Below are 14,226 nucleotides of genomic sequence, written 5' to 3' on the forward strand. Positions count from 1 at the left end.
TAGGGTAGCCTGCTGGACGAACCCAAGTGGGGCAGAGTCAGCTGTCAGTGCTGTGAAGAGTACATAAGGAGCCTGCTAAAGAGTACAAGGAGGCTACCCCTGGGGACTAAGGAAACAATAAAAGGTGAGAAATCTCACTGTTGATACCCACAGAAGGGCTTTGCAACATTTTTCAAAATTTTCCAGGAGCCACAGCATGCAGAAAGCCTGGATGGAGAAAACCTATGAACATGTAGAGTATTATTTAAAATGTGCATGGTGCTGAAGAAAGAAAAGAAAATGCGTATAGATAGTCATAGAAAAAATAGTTTAAAAATAATGCAGTTTTAAAGAGACAGTAAAGTAATATAAAAAGAATAAGCCATGTGGATGGGAAATATAACACAGGACATCTGGACCCTATATGATGCTTTATTAACTTTAAATTTTTTAAATGCTAATGAATAAAAAAATGACAGCTGCTGGAAAATATTGTATTGTGGAAAAAGCTGCTGAATTGAACCAGCCTATATATTTTAAGGATGTCAACTTCAGAATGGAAGTCAGAAAATGTGTTGTGTTGGGGGAGGTTATGACTTCATTTCCACAGGAAACAAAAAGCTATGGATTCCTTCAAAATTAATAAAGACCAGATTTGATCTGGGGAGACCTCTTGAAAATCTTGGCTGAAGGAAGAAACCAAGAAAAACTACAAGACAGATGATATATATGCTGATCCCTCTACATGGGAACAACTCTGAGGCTGGATGAGACATGATAAATCTTATTGGCTACAGAGTCCTCATGACTTATTATTACATGCCATCCTTTCTTTCTTTTTTCCCCAGAGACTTCTCAAACTTTTATTGGTTCCTTAGTACCCAGGGGTAGCCTCCTTGTCAGCCTCAGTGCCTCAGAACTCTGTTGGTCTCGGATACCACTTTGCCATCCATGACCTTGCGGGTGGTTGTCCTCTGGACAGTTTGCAAGGAGTTACTGGAGTCCAGGGCATCGTTGAGACTGAAGTCTTCCGCATCTTCCAGCAAGGGTGGTAGGTGGCAATCTCAGCCTCAAGTTTGACCTTGATGTTCAGCAGGACTTCATATTCCTGGGTCTGGCGCTGCCCCTCTGCCCGGGTTTGGGCCAGCTCTGACTCCAGGTGCAGAAGGATCCCATTGAGCTGCTCCATCTGCATGTTGTATCGGGCCTCCACATCCCTAAGGCTGATCTTCTGATTTTTCATGGCTTCCAGGTCAATCTCCAAGGCCTGGAAGGTGGGCCTCAGGTCCATGAGTGTGGTCTCAGCATCTCTGATTTCAGCAAACTGGGTAGTAACTACCGTGGTGCTCTCCTCAGTCTGCTGGGACCAGTACTTGTCCAGTTCCTCACTATTCTTCTAAGCCAGCTCCTCATACTGGGCCTGGATGTCAGCCATGATCTTGCTGAGGTCCTCAGATTTGGGGGCATCCACTTCCATGGTCAATCCGGAACTGGCAATCTGGGCTTCCAGTCCTTTGACTTCCTCCTCATGATTCTTCATGAACAGCAGTTCCTCCTTGAGGGCTTCAATTTCTCTCTCCAGCTGCAGCCTCGTGGTGTTGGTATCATCCACTACCTTTCAGAGCCCATGGATATCGTTCTCCACAGACAGGTGCATGGCCAGTTCTGTCTCATACTTGACTCGGAAGTCATCAGCAGCAAGACGAGCATTATCGATCTGCAGGATGATGCGGGCATTGTCCACAGAATTTGCAAAGATCTGAGCCCTCGGGTCCTCGATGATCTTGAAATAGTGGCCCCAGTCTCTGAAACCCTAGGACCCCTTCTTCTTCAGATGTTCCCGGATTTTGCTCTCCAGTCTCCTATTCTCAGTCTCCAGGCTCTTCACCCTGTCCAGGTAGCTGGCCAGGTGGTCATTCAGTTCTTGCATGGTCTCCTTCTCGGTCTGGATGCCACCCATTCCAACCAGGCCCTGCAGACCCCATGGAGCCACCCCAGACGCTTGCGGCGCGGACACAGAGATCCCGGAACCGAAGCCCCCAGCACCTGCATAGACACTGGCTGCGCTGCTGACAGGACAGACCCGCTGGCTGAGTGTCGGCACAGAGCCCTGGAACCAGTAGTTGTTGGAAAAGGTGATGGAGTGGGTGGTGAAGCTCATGTTGTCTAGAGAGGAGAGCGAAGCGAGAGACCGGGACAGGTGTTGCTGGAGAATTTCTCTCCAGCTCCTGCCACCAAGTCCCACCAGTCTCAGAGCCCACTTATAAAATAAACATATAGACTCTTACATTATTTAAACTGCTTGGCCATTAGCTCAGGCCTGTCATTGTCTAGCTCTTACTCTTATATTTAGCCCATTTCTATTAATCTTTACTTTGCCACATGGCTCATGGCTTACTGGTACCTTACATCTTCCTTGTCCTGATGGCGGCTCGCCGTGTCTCCGTCTCAGCCTTCCACTTCCCAGAATTCTTTTTCTTGTCCCGCCTATACTTCCTGCCTAGCCAATGGCCAATCAGTGATTTATTTACTGACCAATCAGCAACACATTTGACATACAGACCATCCCACAGCACTTCCCCTTTTCTTTTCTTAAAAAGGAAGGTTTTAACTTTAATATAGTAAAATTACATATAACAAAACAATTATCAAGCAAGAATTACAGTTACAATATTAAAGAAGAGATCCTATCTATCTTATATTTGTAAGTTTAAGGTTTTATATCTAAGTTATCTTTTATTATAACTAAGGAAAATTGTAAGTATCTAGTCTTTAACCATATCAAAGACCTCAGAAGGATATATTACTACCTGAGAAATGGAGAAGGATATAAGCAACTTTTAGGAGTCTTGTAGGGTAGACAGAGACAGCTGGCAGCCTGGACAGTCATTCAAAGTTCTCTTGTAAAGTTGGGGCATCTGTCTTCAGCCCACAGGCCTAGAGTCTCTTATTCAATTTTCTCTGTGTCCTGTAGAATGTCTGGCAGTTTTCTCTGCAAAGCAGGAACCTGAAGGACCATTTTGTCAAGCAAAGTTCAGTGGTCACCTTTGTATGGGTCCTGCATGTCCAGTTGATCAGGCAGTCCAAGCAAGAACAGTTTCTTGCCCAAATGGCTATTTTTGTCAAGGTGAAGATAAATTCCGTATGGAGTGTCTTCGATGCCCATCCTCCTCTCTGAAGTAAATCGGTGCTGTCAGGAGCAGACATGTCTCACTGTCCAGAAAGTCTAAATTTTTAAAACATTTTAAATGCCATATTCTGTAGGTCTTTGAAGTGTTTGAAGACCACCTATCTATCTGAAATATAACTATGTATACCTAGAAGACTTAACTAACATGGCTACAAATATGATTATCATAGATGACTAATTATTAATCTATTTTTTAATTATCCATTATAATTTTAAATGAGTTACATAAACATAATACCTCAAACAAGAATAGAAATATATATACAGTATAACAAAATTAAGTTTAAATTTGTATCAATAAACTAAAATCTATAGCAATGCAAAACATTTTAAACAAGTTGTTACTCTTTAAAAGTAGGTTCATTAATCTACCCTTTCATCCTATCATATCTAAACTATCCCCCTTTTTGTTTTAGAAAGAGATTGTATTTATAATCAACCTGATTTAAATAAAAATATTGTTTTTTCTCTGTCCCACACCAGAGGGCTCTTCTGATTTGGGACATAAGAATCTCTTAACCATTTTTTTTTTTTGAGCAATATGTCTGGGTTTAGAGGGGGAGTGAGCCAATTCCATCTCTAAAGCCAGCTTGGTATATTTGGGAATTTGGGCGTAGCTTCTCTTACTACTTCCTGCTGGAGGGGGGCGCTGTATCTTATGGGGACACGAAGAAAATTTTAGGATCATGGAGTAGTCCATGAGGCTGTATCGTCTGAGCCAGTTGCCTTGAAACCATTCTGGATGTTGAATCATCTGGGCCATGGTGTCACTGGAGACCTTTCAGGGGGTCTTGGCTGGTCAAACCTGATGTATCTTAATCTGGAACAAATCCATAGTCTCTGGCTTTCTGTGGAAACAAAATCAGAGCCTCCTTTCCAAAGCAACATATCCTTATATCCAAATTTTGAAGTCAAGGTACCTTTAAAATACATATTTTGGCATAACTCAACAGCTTTTGTAATCAAATGTTTTTCTTCAGTTACGAATATCAAAGAGAACATAATCCAGATTCTCTGTGTGGTAGTCATCTTTACGTGGCTTATTTTTTTATATTAGCTTGAGCCTATTACTTTTAAACTGCAGCCTTCTAAGCCTGAAACGGCGCAGTGGCTGCTGGCTCCGCCCACTTCAGCTTCCCAACATGGAGGCGGTCCGCTTTCTGCCAGCTCTGGGAGCCATAATTCTCAGAAATAGTGGGTCTACATTTTTACCAAAGTAGCGTGTAGCCCAGAAACCTCTTTTTTTGTTTTGTACTAGCAAAGGCTAAATTCACCACACAGTTTAATGTGCTACTTGCAGAGGCCTTATTCCCGCCATACTGCAGGTCGAGCATGCATGCCAGGAACCCGCCAGTAGCTCAAACCGGCAGCTGCCGCTCATTTGAGAGAGACAATTAGGAACTGTTTTTAGCTCCGTTTTAGAATCTTTTTTCTCAGTTTTTAGGTGGAAACTCTTGCCCCATGTTGGGCGCCATTTGTAGCTGGAGAATTTCTCTCCAGCTCCCGCCACCAAGTCCCGCCAGTCCCAGAGCCCACTTATAAAATAAACATATAGACTCTTACATTATTTAAACTGCTTGGCCATTAGCTCAGGCCTGTCATTGTCTAGCTCTTACTCTTATATTTAGCCCATTTCTATTAATCTTTACTTTGCCACATGGCTCATGGCTTACTGGTACCTTACATCTTCCTTGTCCTGATGGCGGCTCGCCGTGTCTCCGTCTCAGCCTTCCACTTCCCAGAATTCTTTTTCTTGTCCCGCCTATACTTCCTGCCTAGCCAATGGCCAATCAGTGATTTATTTACTGACCAATCAGCAACACATTTGACATACAGACCATCCCACAGCAGACAGGAGTTCGGACGGCCGTCGCCATCCTTCATATGGCGTGGATGATTTATATTACAGTTTTGTTATGCAGTCCAAATGGACTTAAAAAGTTGACAGATGTCTTTTACCTGCTCAAACATGGAACAGAGAATCATCTTCAGCTGATTTGTGCACACCACACATTCTATACTTGTGTTAATGCAGACATGTATGTTACCTTTAAAAGTCTGTGTGTCGGCCGGGCGGTGGTGGCGCACGCCTTTAATCCCAGCACTCAGGAGGCAGAGGCAGGCGGATTTCTGTGACTTCGAGGCCAGCCTGGGCTACCAAGTGAGTCCCAGGAAAGGCACAAAGCTACACAGAGAAACCCTGTCTCGAAAAACCAAAAAAAAAAAAAAAGTCTGTGTGTTTTTGGAACAAAAGAACTAGACATTAATGAAGACAAGAGAAGTAGCCAGGTAATCCTGCATCTCAAAATGCCTCTGTTGCAGTTTCCTCAAAAATCTGCATCCAGAACAACTTCAAAGTGGTTAGTTGAGATAGTCCAGCCTCACAGACTACTCCAGCCAGGGCTTCAGTTAAATCCTGCACTTTCCTACCACACAGAGACTAGACAACCAATGATACACCTAGCTCTCCCAGGACTTGACCATTATCCCAATTTTCCCAGGCCCCCCTAAAGATGATGTCACCATCAGACAGCAGGAAGTAATTTTAAGAACATGACACCCACATTCCCAAGAAGTGAGGTGGGTGGTTTTCAGTCGTTCAGTGGGTTGTGGGTGTTTGCCATTCATTGTTCAGGGGGGATAGTTGCAAGTTGTTATTGGTCATGGTCAGGGAGGAAGCTAAACAAAAGAGGTTAGATTAAGGAATTTCTTTCTTTCTTTCTTTCTTTTTCTTTGCTCTATCTTTCTTTTTCTCCTATCTAGTGAAAAAAGAAGAATATAGGAATGATAGGATAAAAGGGTAGATTATTGACTCTACTAAAAAGCAACTAGTAGTCTCAAATATTTTACATTGATGTGGATTTTTGTATTTGTATTGATACAAATTTAAGGTTATTTTTGTTATAACATATTTTATATATGTTTCTGCTCTTATTTAAGGTATTGTGGCTATGTTGCTCATTTAAAAATGCAATGTAGAATTCTAGTCCTTGAAAGCTGTTATTGTAAACTGTTTAGGATAATTAAGAAATGCAGGTTAGTAGTTAATCATCTATAACAATCAAACTTGTAGTCAGGTTAGGTATGTTTTCAAGGTTAAATGGATATATTTTAGATAGATAGGTGGTCTTCAGTCACTTCAGAAATCTACAGAATGTGGCATTTGAGATGTTTTAATAATATAAGGCTTTTCATGACAGTGAGATATGTCTTTTTCTGGCAGCACCAATCTACTTCAGAGAAGATGATAGACATCAAAGAACCTCCATATGGAGTTTTCCTTCAATGCGGCAAAGCCAGCTATTTGAGCAAGAAACTTGCCTTGACTATTGACATATGCTGTCCAAAATGGACAAGCAGGACATAAAGGAAAGCAACTGCCAAACTCTGCTAAGATAAGAAAGTCGAGTCCTTCAAAATTCCTGCTTCACAGAAAGGTCTATCAGATATTCTAGGTCTGTAGGCAGGAGATGGATGCCCCAAAGTTACAGAGGAAACTTGGGTGATTGTCCAGGCAGTCAGCTACTTCTGTAATTTTTATAGTTTTTGAAGTTGCTTGCTCTGCACTTCCTGTTTACTGAGGCAATATTTTATCTTTCTCAGATCTCTGATGGGGTTGAACACTAGATAGTTATAGTTTACAGTTTTCCCTGTTACCAAATTCAGAAAAGAAACTAATAAAAAAGATTTTAAGTTTATAATGGTTGAGAGACATAAAAGGTTAAGTTGTTTATCTAAAAAATGTTTTAAGGCCTAAAAAGATACTTTTAGGTTGGTTATATAAGTTATGATAAAATGTAATTTCAGTACAAAACTTTGGATTTACCAAGATAAGATAGATAATAGAGTACTTTCTCCAAAGCTGTCAAATACAAATGGACTGGACATTGTGAATGTAATTCTCATCTGATAATTGCTCTTATTGTATATAGTTCTTCTGTGTTACAGTTAAAACTTTTCATTTTTATTTAGACAAAAAGGGATAAATGTTGGAGAATATTTGATCACACTGTGAAAATGTGTCTCTGCCAAGGCATCTTCCGACTGGTTTAATAAAGAGCTGAGTGACCAATAGGTAGGCACGAGAGGGTAGGCAGGACTTCCAGTCCGAGATAAGAACTCTGGGAAGAAATCAGAGAGTCGGTGATTCACCAGCAAGATGCAGAAGAAGCCAGATGTACAGTATGGAGGAGAGGTAATGAGCCACATGGCAGAATGTAGATTAATATAATTGGGTTAATTTAAGTTTTAGGAGCCGGTTGGGAACAAGCCTAAGCTAAGGCTAAGCTTTCATAATTAATAAAAAGTCTGTGTCATTATTTGAGAGCTGGCAGTCCAAAGAAAGTCCAATTACAGTGCAGCAATGGGAATACTACTTCATTGCTGGTGGAAATGCAAACTTGTAAAGCTACTTTGGAAATTAATATGGTGGTTTCTGATAAAAATGTGAATAAATCTACCACAAGACCCAGCTATACCGCTTTGGGGCATATAACCAGAGAATGTTCAATCATACCACAAGGATACTTGTTCAGCTATGCTCATAGCAGCTTTGTCTGTAATAACCAGAACCTGGAATCAACGTAGATGTCCCTCATCTGAGGAATGGATAAAGAAAATGTGGTACATCTACACAATGAAGTATTACTCAGCTGTTAAAAACAATGACACCATGAAATTTGAAAGCAAATGGATGGAATTAGGGAAAATTGTCCTGAGTGAGGTAACCCAGACCCAGAAAGACAAATATGCTATGTACTCACACATAAGTGGATAATAGCTGTAAAAAAAAAAAAAAGGGGGGGTAACTATGTTACAAGCCACAGACCCAGAGAGAGTAGGTAACAAGGAGAGCTCAAGAGAGGACTCCCAGACCTCCTTAGGAAGGGGAAATAGAAGAGATTTCATGAGTGGACTGCAGGCATGTGGGGACAGGAGCATGAGGAATCAGGTTGGGGGTGGGGGACAGAGGAGGAGAGTACTGAAAAAGACGACTGGAAGCGGGGGGGGGGAGAATTTCAGGGTCAGATAAAAACCTGGTGCAAGGGAATCTTCCAGGAATCTACAAGAATGACCCCCAGCTAAGACTCCTAGAAATAGTGAATACGTAGCCTAAACTGGCCATCTCCTGTGACCAGGCAAGACTTCAAGTAGAGAGAATGGGAAGACAATCCAGCCACACAACCTTCAACCTACAGTCTATTCTGCCTATGGGACATACTGGAGTAAGGGTGGCCTAGAGATTTGAGGGAGTGGCCAGTCATTGACTGGTCTAGCTTAAAACCCATACCAAGAGAGTAAGCCCAATCCTGACACTGCCTGGAGCACCAGGACACACAGGCTGGATGACCCAGAGACCTAGGATAGAACCTAACATAACTGAAGATGGAAAAAGTCAATGTTGCCAGGCAGTGGTGGTGCATGCCTTTAATCCCAGCACTTGGGAGGCAGAGGCAGGTGGATCTTTGTGAGTTCGAGGCCAGCCTGTTCTACAGAGCGAGATCCAGGAAAGGCGCAAAGCTACACAGAGAAACCCTGTCTCGGAAAAAAAAAAGTCAGTGTAATGATGCCTAATGATATTCTGCTATACTCATAGATTGGTGCCTAGCCCAATTGTCATCAGAGAGACTTCATCCAGCAACTGATGGAAACAGATGCAGACTCACAGCCAGACATTAAGCAGAGCTTGGGGAATCCTAAAGAAGAGGGGGACAAAGGATTGTAGCCAGAGGGGTCAAGGATACCACAAGAAAAAACATAGAATCAACTAAACTGGGCTCACAGTGGCTCGCAGAGACAGAACCAACAACCAGGAAGCCTGCATGGGACTGACCTATGCACTCTGCATATATGTTACAGTTGTGTAACTTAATCCTCTTGTGGGACTCCTAACAGTGGGAGCAGGGGCTGTCTCTGACTCTTTTCCTGGCTTTTGAAACCCTACTCCTCATACTGGATCTCCTTGCCCAGCCTTAATACATGGGGAGGTGCTTAGTCTTACAACTTGGTATGCCATGTTTGTTTTGTTGATATCCATGGGAGATCTTCCCTTTTCTGAACAGAAATGAAGGAGGAGTGGGAATGAGAGGGGGAGGGCCTGGGAGGAGAGCAGGGAAGGAAAACTGTGGCTGGGGTGTAAAATTTTTTGAAGGTTTAAAAAAAGAAATTGTCAAAAAAAAAGTTAATCAATAAAAAGAAAATCTGTAGAACTCACAAAAAATAGGCTGGAGATCTCAACATAAAGTTCTCAATAAAATAAATAAAAATGTCTAAGAAATACTTCAAAAAGTATCATCCCTAGCAACCAGTGAAATACAAATTAAAACAACTTTGAGATTTCATCTCACCCCAGTCAGAAAGGCCAAGATCAACATAATTATTGACAATAAATGCTGGTGAGGTTGTGGAGAAAAGGGACTCCTCATTCACTGTTGGAAAGGCAAATTGGTGAAGCCACTATAGAAGTCAGTATGGAGAATCCTCCAAAAACTAAAAATAAATCTACCATATGAGGCAGTTATTCCAGGACATATACCCAAGGACTTGACCTACTCAACAATGTTCCTAGTTGCCTTATGTGAATCAACATGTGGTAGTTTGAATCTAATTGGCCCCCATAAGCTCATTGGGAGTGGTACCATTAGGAGGTATGGCTTTGTTGGAGTAGCTACGGCCTTGTTGGAGGAAGTGTGTCACTGTGGGGGTGGGCTTTGAGATCTCATATGCTCAAGATACACCCAGTATCTGAGATCATTTCCCATTGCCTGCATATCAAGATGTAAAATTCTCAGCTCCTTCCCCAGCACCATGTCTGCCTGCATGCCACCATGTCCACCATAGTGATAATGGATAATGGATAATAAAAATGTAAGCCACTCCAATTAAATGTTTTTTTCCTTTATAAGCATTGCTATGGTCATGGTGTCTCTTCACAGCAATAGAATCCATAAGATAGAAGCTGGTACCAAGGACTGGAGTATTGCTTTTGTTTGGAGGAATTTGGGCTTTGGAAGTTTGGATTAGGAAAGCAGTACAATGTTTCAAGCTCTGCTTAATGGGCCATTCTAGTAGGAGCATGGAAGACAGTGGTGTTAAGAGTTATTTGAACTGTGGGGGGCTGACTCAATAGGTTTCAGAGGAGAAGAATTTTAGTATGTAGCCTAAAGATTGTTCTTGTGATATTTTGTCCTTGTCCAAAGAGTCTGCCTGAGGCTAAAGTGAAGAGGTTTGAATTAATTCTTGTGGCAGAGGAAATCTTAAAACAGCCTAGTATAGACTCTGTTATGTGGTTACTAGTGTACATGCTTATAAAGATTTATAATATAAAGGAGCAAGCTGAGAAAGGAAAAATATAAAATGTACAATTTGAGGAGAAAAGGAGCACCATGAAGTGGAATGGAGCTAAGTTCTGTGTTCAAGGAGATAAACAGATTAAGAAATGGAATAAAGGGGGTGATGACCTCAGGGAAAGATCACACCCAGCTAAGTTTCCAACCTGCAGAAGGAACTCTGAGTTTGAAGCCATCCTGGTCTATAGAACCAGTTTCGGGACATCAAAGCTTAGGCAGTAAAAGTAACCATAAAAAACAGAAAGTTGGTAAAGATGTAATTAAACAAGACAGCCATGTTTCAGCCCAGAAAGCAGAACTTGGCAGCTTCAGCCACATGGTTCTGGAGCTAAGGACAGAAGAAAGGGGCTATGGTATTGCCTCCAAGACTTAGGAAAGCCACTGAGAGTAGGCATGTGTTAGGGATGTCCCTGAATGGAGACCTAGAGAGGTCATTGAATGAAGAAGCTATGAAGGAGAAGCCTGGATTGCCTTGGAGACCCCAAGATATTAGAGATATCAGAGTCATGAGATACCTGCCAAGGAAAGCTGCTAACAGGGAGTAGAACCAGCCTAAATGAGAGAAGTGTGCTGCAGTTAACAAAGCTGAAAGGAGCTGGAGATTTGAAGATTCTTAGCTCCTTCCCCAGTACCACATCTGCCTGCATGCCACCATGATGCACCATAATAATAATGGACTAAATCTCTTAAAATGTAGGCCACCCCAATTACATATTTTTCTTTTATAAGAGTTGCTGTGGTCATGGTGTCTCTTCACAGCAAAGGAAATCCTAAGATACAACCTAAACTTCCTTCAGGAAACAAATGGGTAATGATAATGTGGTACACATACACAATGGAATACTACTCAGCATTTTTTTAAAAAAGAGAAAAAACCATGAAAATTTCAAATAAACAAATGACCTTAGAAAAGATGATACTGAGTGAGGTAACCCAGAAGGACAGATGCTGTGTGATCTCTCTCATTTGCAGTTCCTAACTCTGAATCCTCAGATATGAGTATAAAACATAGAGTGACCACAGAAATCAGGAAGTATAAAGGAACCATAGGTTCAGGGGATGGGGGTGTCTTAAAATGTCACTTACATTTAAAGAGGTTTAGTCCATTATCATCATGGTGCATCACAGTGGCATACAGGGTAATAGCAGGATTCAGGTGATATGGAATGGGAATTGGAAAAATGGAGTGGGGTTCCAACTGAGGAAGGATGTCAGTAGTATGTCAATAGTATGTCAAAAAGGAGGGATAAATAATTCTGAAGTTGGGCTGGAGAGATGGTTCAGCCGTTAAAGGCTAGGCTCACAACCAAAATAATTCTGAAGTTATTTGATAAAGCCCCAAGGAATCATGTTGTTCTGTATTTACCTGAAATTATACAAAGTGGTGTGTGTGTGCATGCGTGCATGTGCACAGGCACATGTGCATGCATGCATGTACATTAAGAGAGAAAAGTTAAGCCACTTGGGCTGACAAGAACCATGGACTAATATAATAAAGCCTAGTACTGGACACAAGAAACCTCCTTTTGACAGGTTGGTAGGGTAGTCCAAGTGACTCTCAAAATTATGTCTATTATTGATGTAGCTCTTGGTTGCCTCTCAGTGGTTGAGGATACCACACACTTAGGACACACAGCTCAGACAACTAGAACTGGATCTGACCTGAAGTGAAGTAACTAAGGTAACTCCATCTTATCCTGACTCTGTTTAGTGTTGTCTCTGGCAGCTCTCAGCCCTCTACCCCACAACAGCCACGTCTGCCACAACTCATTTGAGGTTTCCGTGACCCTGACCATGCTCCAGATGTACTAACCTAATTAATTAATGTTTATACAAACTTAAACAACTGAAGAAGGTTGTGGTGGTTTGAAAGAAAATGGCCCCCAAAGGGAGTGGCACTATTAGGAGGCGTGGCCTTGTTGGAGGAAGTGTGTCACTGTGGGGGTGAGCTTTGAGATCTTTTTATCAAACTTCACTCAGTGTAACAGTCAACTTCCTGCGGCTTTCTGGTCATGCTGTAGCCAGCACCATGTCTGCCTGCATGCTGCCATGCTCCCCATCATGATGATGATGGACTGAACCTCTGAACTGTAAGAGTCACCTCAATTAAATATTTTCTTTGTAAGAGTTGCCATGGTCATGGTGTCTCTTCACAGCAATAAGAAACCCTAACTAAGACAATTCCCATTGTATATGTATGAGAGAGAGTGTGTGAGAGAGAAAGAAAGAGAGAGATTTATTCTATAAGTTCTGTGACTCTAGAGAATGCTGACTAATATAAAGGTATAAGTCAATATTGTCATGTTGTATCTGCAACCGCTACTATGTTCTCCCTAAACAAATGTTGCAAGGTTACTCTGACCCTCATTTAACACTGATGTAATTACGGCCTTTGCCTTTTAAAATGCTGTACTCATGAGCTTCAGCTCCAAGCGACTTTAAGACATGAGCCCACTCTTGGTCACCAGCCAAAATTAAAGGACTCTTACAATCTTTTTTTTTTATTTTGTCTTTTGAGACAGGGTTTCTCTGTGCAGCCCTGGTTGTCCTAGGACTTGTTCTATAGCCCAGGCTGGCCTCAAACTCAGAGATTCACCTGCCTCTGCCTACCCAGCACTAGGATTAAAAGTGTGTGCCACCACTGCCCAGTTTATAATATTAATTGGCTTAACTAGCATGCTGGCCTGTATCTTTCTATCATGGACTTACTACAAAAGCCCCTTTCCTGCAGCCTGGCTTCCATAGTTCCAGAAAACACTGTGCAAGCTGTCGAGGGCAGGAGCAATTAAGCAGTCCTTGGAGGCAACATCTGTACCATGAAATTGACAAGCACGGCAAGATATCTGTAAAAGTGCAATTGGTGTCACCAGTGTCAGTGGCAGCCAACAGCTGTCTAACGGGGTGTAAGGTCCACTCAACAGGAGGGAAATCACGTTTATCACGTCTGGGATTAGAAACCTAGCCAGTTTCCTGGCACTAATGAGGTTATGGGCTTAGAAAAAAGATCGACTTCCACCACTTTGCTAGACTAACATAATTTCTCTAAAGCTTCCTCTACCCACAGATAAGTGTTGAAGGGACTCTAGGCAGCCCAAGCACAGCCGACATGGCTCTGGCCGGCCTTGCCCTTCTCCCATTCCCTCTGCTTTGCCAAAAAATGTTAGATTATATTCCTAAAGCTAGCCACCAATGTCTATTCCCTTATTTGACCACTTCTTCCCCCGAGGCTGACTACCAAGGTCCAGCTATCAAAGTATTAAAGCTCAGCAATCAGAAGCCCCCTTTGGTTCACCCAATTAATGGACCCAATCAAAATTAAACACCTTGGCTGCAGCGGCCTGAGCATCATGCTCAGACCTGTCGGTGTGGCTGTGGCAGCTGCAGCCTTGATTTCCCCAAAGAGTGAGCAGTCCAGTACTTCTCCTCTAGCCTGGTGAGGTGGGACCCAGAGAGGACCTCCTCAAAGAAAGGAGGCTGTGAGGAACAGCACTCACACCTGTCAGGCACCATGACTGGCATCGTCAAGAAACAGATCATGGATGCTGGGAAGCACCACAGCCTGGCCTGGACACGGCAGCTGTGTGTCCCATGGGGTACAGTGGGAAATGAGTAAGTAGATGATGGAGTGATGGGAGAGAAAGATGGTGGAGAAATGGGAGGTGAACAGTTAGTGTGCTCTGAAGCGAGGTGGACAGGAGACGCAAAGGC

General features: G+C 42.4%; 1 pseudogene; it reads right to left on the bottom strand.

Moving 5' to 3' along the window:
- Window positions 1-884: 884 nt before the first annotated feature.
- Window positions 885-2,140, bottom strand: LOC131908717 (keratin, type I cytoskeletal 18-like; annotated as a pseudogene).
- Window positions 2,141-14,226: the final 12,086 nt, after the last annotated feature.

This window comes from Peromyscus eremicus, chromosome 4 (genome assembly GCF_949786415.1).
Source record: "Peromyscus eremicus chromosome 4, PerEre_H2_v1, whole genome shotgun sequence".
Lineage (NCBI taxonomy): Eukaryota > Metazoa > Chordata > Mammalia > Rodentia > Cricetidae > Peromyscus > Peromyscus eremicus.